Source organism: Tenrec ecaudatus, chromosome 18 (assembly GCF_050624435.1).
Source record: "Tenrec ecaudatus isolate mTenEca1 chromosome 18, mTenEca1.hap1, whole genome shotgun sequence".
In the NCBI taxonomy this organism is placed as follows: Eukaryota; Metazoa; Chordata; class Mammalia; order Afrosoricida; family Tenrecidae; genus Tenrec; species Tenrec ecaudatus.
In genome coordinates, this window is record NC_134547.1 from 3,777,555 (window position 1) to 3,783,072 (window position 5,518).

Sequence of the window (5,518 nt, forward strand, 5' to 3'; positions counted from 1 at the left end):
CATTTGTTGCCATCACCATTCTCAAAACATTTGCCTTCTACTTGAGTCCTTAATATCTGCTGCTCATTTCCCCCTCCCTCCCCACTCCCCTCTACCTCATGAAGCCTTCATCATTCATAGATTATTATTATTTTGTCATAGATTACACTGTCTGACGTCTCCCCCCACATTCTTCTCTGCTGTCCATCCCCCAGGGAGGAGGCTATATGTAGATTCTTATAATCAGTTCCCTCTTTCTACCCCACATTTCTCCACCCTCCAGGCATCGCCACTCTCACCACTGGTCCTGCAGGAGTCATCTGTCCTGGATTCCCTGTGTTTCCAGTTGCTATCTGTACCTATGAACATCCTCTGGTCTAGCCAGATTTGCAAGGTAGAATTGGGAGCATGATAGTGGGGGGGTGGGGAAGGGACTATAACTCTTTATAGGAGTAGATATACTCCTCATTCATATACAGGAATAGGGATTTCACTAGAGTATTTCCCTCTGTTAAACATAAAATTAAATTAACCTCATGCCTTTAAAGCAGTGTTTCTCAACCTTCCTAAGCCCGCTATCCTTTCATACAGTGCATGTGGTGGTGACCCCCCCAACCATAAACCTATTTACGTTGCTACCTCATCACTATCATTTTGCTACTGTTAGGAATCGAGCTACCCCTGTGAAAGGGTCATTTGACACCCACCCCCCCAAAGGGGTCGCGATCCACAGATTGGGAACCGCTGCTTTAAAATATCCCCCAGTCTTAAAAGCTTGAAGTTAAACAAGCAGCCATCTAGCAGGGAAGCAAATATGCCCACATGGAAGAAGCACACCAACCTGTGTGATTATCAGGTGTTGGTGGGATCAGGTATCAGGTGTCAAAAGATCCCGAATAAACAGCTATATCAATACAAATGAGGGGGGATTGGAGTGGAGACCCAAAACCCATCTGTCGACAATTGGACACCCCCCCACAGAAGGGTTACAAGGAAGGGACGATTCAGCCAGGGTGCAGTTTAGCACTGATGAAACATAACATGCCTCTAGTTCCTGCATGGTCCCCATCCCTCCACCCTCCCTTACTTCCCACTACCATGACCCAGTTCTACCTTACAAATCCAGCTAGACCAGAGTACACACATTGGTACAGAGAAGAGCTTTCGACACATGGAATTCAGGACAGATAAAACCCTCAGGACCAGTAGTGGGAGTAGAGATATCATGAGGGTGGGGGATGTGGGGGAGGGGGAACCCATCATAAGATTGGATATACAACACCCCCCAAGGGGGACAAATAACAGAAATGTGGGTGAAGGGAGACAACAATGTAAGATACAAAATAACAACAATAATATATAATTGATCAAGGATTCACCAGGGAGGGAGGGGGAAAAAGCTGGGTACCAAGCACTCAAATAGAAAGATCCTGTTTTGAAAATGTTGATGGCAACATACGTACAAGTGTGCTTACTACACTCGAGTGATGGATTTTTATACGTTTTGTGAGAGCCTCCCCATAAAATGACTAAATAAATAAAAAGTCTCCCAGCAGGCATAGTGGTTAAGCTACAAGGTCAGCAGTTCAAATCCCCCAGCCGCTCCGCAGGAGCAAGATGAGGCTGTCTGCCCCCCTATGGAGCTAGTCTTTGAAGCCCACGGAGGCGGTGGTATTCCGGCCTATAGGGGTCACGCTGAGTCAGGGTTCACGGGCTGGCAGCGAGTTTGTGTTTTGGTTTACCCGGCAGACCTGATCTCGTGTTCATGTATGTATCCAGTCTATGAGAGAAACCTGCAGGTCAGCGGGCAGCCGGTAGCAGAGGACTGCGGCCTCCAGGTCTGGGGGGCCCACATTTCTGCCCTTAGCAAGCCACCCTATTTGCGGTCCTTTGCTACCCGGCCCCAAGATCCATGCGGCAGAAGCACTTTTATAATTCAAGTTACTTTTATGAGGGACGGATGTTTCAGGTGTCACAGGCTCAGGAATCCCTGGAATGCGGGCAAGGCCATCTGGAGCGGCCGAGGGAACGTTCTGGACTGACAATGGCCAATTCAGGGAAGCTTGTTAAAGCCACACGGGTGGAAGACCCCAAGAGGAGCAGGAAATCCCAGAGGCCGAAAGAGAACTCGGCCCCGGAGGGTCCGCAGGCCAGGTGCCCACGTGCTTCTGCTCCTCAAAGCTCCGCGTGGATCTCAGATCCGGAATCAGAAATCCCAACCCCTCTGGCACCGCTGGCGTCCCAGTGCCTGGGAGCGAGTTCTGGGCCACTGGAGGGCAGTGCTTGACCACAGGGCCGCGAGCCTGGAGCCCAGGGGAGACACTGCGGATGGGTAGGGCGTGGGGGATGGGCGTGGTACTTGGGACCCCCCACCCCCTTTCCATCCCTGTCCCTCCTCAATGAGCTGCCATCAATGTCCTTGCTTCCACCCTGGTTGCTGCTGCCGCCTGTGTTTGGTAGGATCTTCTGAACAGGAGATCCAGGATGGGTGAATCCGCAGAGGTGGCCCATCTGCTCCAGGGCCTTGGGTTATGGCGCTCCTGAGGATCCCCGGTGGTGCCACGGGTTAAGCACGAGGGGGGCTGCCAACAGCAAGGTCCTCGGTTCAAACCCACCAGCTGCTCCGAGGGAGGAAAGTTGAGGCTGCCCGTTCCCCTAGGGAACGCGTGTTAGGGTCGCTGTGAGTTGGAATGGACTCAGAGGCAAGAGCTGTAGGAGACACGAGCCCTGGTGGCACCGCGGGTTAAGCGCAGGGTCCGTAGCTGTCCTTCATCCCCCAGAGGCTCCTCGGCAGAAAGATGAGGCTTTTCTGCTGCCCTTGAAGATTTGCAGTCTCGGGAAACCACAGGGGCGGTTTGTTGCCCCCTGTCTTGTTAGACGCACTGTGAGCAGGAATCGACGGGCTGCGGTGAGCTTGCTGTTTGGTTTCCCAGGCCCGACTCTCACAGCGTCTGGGCCTTTGTTCCTGTCCGACCTTACAGAAGAACTGGGCTGTGGGAAACAGATTTCTCCCGAGTTGCTTTCCCCAAATATGCCAAACTTAGCCGCTTGCTACACATGGTAAATGACTATACACCTAGAGGTCATCGAAAGTAGGTCAGAGGGTTATCAGCCATCTAGAGCAATCAGACTGTATAGTCTGTCCCACCCTAAGCAGGGCCCACTCCCTTCTGATAAGGATGGCAGTAGCATGTTTCCCTGAATGAGAGCCCCAGGAGGTCAAGCCCACTCAAGGGTGACCAGGGTTAGGCCGCCATCATGAATCTAGGGTTCGCCCTTCCCCTTCCTATCATGTGCACACCCCTAGCTCATCCGCTTCCTGTATGTGTATACCTATTGTACAGCCCCTTCCTGTTACCTGTGTGGTTACCTGTAATCATGCCCCATAAGTAGATATGGGCCTTGACCACAAATAAAGAAGAGAGACTCTCCTGCCCTCTCTGCCCGCGCTGTGCAAAGACTGGCGGTTGAGATCATGGCCATCCAGGAGGTGAGCATGCTACCCTGAAATGTGTCTGACTCTCTGTTTTACTCTCTCTCTCCCATCTCTCCTATTTCTCTATGATTTTGTTATAATCTTTATATATCTTAACCGTACACTTGCGCTTACTGAACCCCTGTTTAGTTGTGGGGGGCTGGCCACCCCCACACTGGGCGAAACACAGGAATCGATGGATGGTCCCTGAAAGACCCCCAGTGGCTCAACATTAGATTCAAACCCACCCCAAGTGGGGGCTCTAGGCTCCTTCTTGGGGAGAAAGGCCTGGTGACCTACTTCCATAAACATTTAACCCCACTGCCTTTGAGCTGGTTCAAAACCACCCACCACTCCTTGGGAGAAAGAGGAGGCTTCCTAGAGTTACAGTGACAGAAACTCACGGGGCAGTTCTACCCTGTCTGTTAGGGCCGCCGTGAGTCTGCCTTAACTCAATGGTGGTGAGTTTTTTTGTGCGTTTTTATTTTATGGTGCGGCAGGGGAGATTGCTGAAATGGATAGCTAACAACACCGAGTATGAGAAAGAAGAGATTGTGCTAAAATTGATTGTGGTGATGATGTCACAATTTTCTCAATAGGATTGGTCTATTGAATTAGATGCCAATAAAATGATTTTTTAAGGTGCTAGATGACCAAAAACAAAAAAAGGTATCCACTCACTTTGACAGTGGCGTTATTGGGGGTGCAGGTGGGGAAGGGGGGCATTCTGGAAGCCATACTATCCTCCTGGTCGACCCCCTACAATTGTTATTAATTGCAGCGGAGTCCAGCTAAAGAACTACTCCACAAGGTTCCCTTGACTGTACAATTTACAGAAACAGGTCCCTCATCCTTTGATGCGAGGCCCCAGGCCAGGCTCAAACTGACAACTTCCGGACCGGCAACCAGTCGCAAACCAGCCCAGGCGCCTTCCATGCTGTATACAAAGTAGAAATGAATAGCAAGCAAGGGGCCACGCAGTATACCAGCTGACATCCTGCATGCTGGCCGGAAGTCTGGCCCTGTGAAGTCTTGGGGGCCACGTAGGCTTGAGACTAGCGATGAGTTAGGGTTTGTAAGAGCATAATCTCATGCCAACTTGATACATAGGTCGAGGGGTGGAGTCTAGCCTGCTAATCAGGTTCCAACCTGATGATGCCTCCTTGTAGGCGTGGCCTTCTCATGGGGATTCTGGGAACTTCCTCTCTTTCTCTCCGGAGGTGGGCCACCCGTTCTCTGCTTCATTTTCCCGCTGTTGGGACACTTGGAGAGCTGGTGAGGCCATGCGGAGACCCACGCCAGTGCTGAGATGCTTCTACCACCCCTGGATCCACATGACTTTCCACCCACCAGCCTGTGATCTTCCTGCATTCGGCATCATTGCATGTGCTGCGTATGTCTGAAGAGGAATTTATGAACTAGTATTGGGCAGATGGGCTATTATCAAACTTATGGACTTGATCTGGACTGGGTATATTTTCTCAATACTCAATTGCTCTTTAATAGAAAGCTTCTCTTACACACATATGAATGTGTATGGATTTGTTTTTCTAGTCAACCCAGCCTAACACAAGAGCCCAACTCTATTCTTTAAAGCTAATTAGGGAAAGCTAATTAGGAAGCTTTCAGTGGAGAGGGAAGTAGACCCAGAATAAGCAAAGAGCTTCTCAAGAACAAGAATAGGAATAAGCTCTACTGGAATTGGTGCTCAGCGTGTTGTATAAATTTATGGCTGTTTTTTAGATGGGAATGCGTTACTTCAAGTGGCTTATTTGGGATTCTCTGATTGAAAACTTGGGTGTTATGACAAACCCAACTATGGATTTTTTTGTTTGTTTTTTGTTTTTCCTTTACAGAGCTCTGCTTTGTAATTTTGTAATAAAGTTTCAATATGGAAAAGAAAGAAAGAAAAGAACAAACGGGTCAGTCAGGGTGCGAGGTAGTACCGACGAAGAGCACAGCTTTCCCCCAGACCCTGGATGCTTCCTCCCCACAACTACCATGATCCGAATTCTACCTTGCAGGACTGGATAGGGCAGAGGTTGTACACTGGTACATATGAGG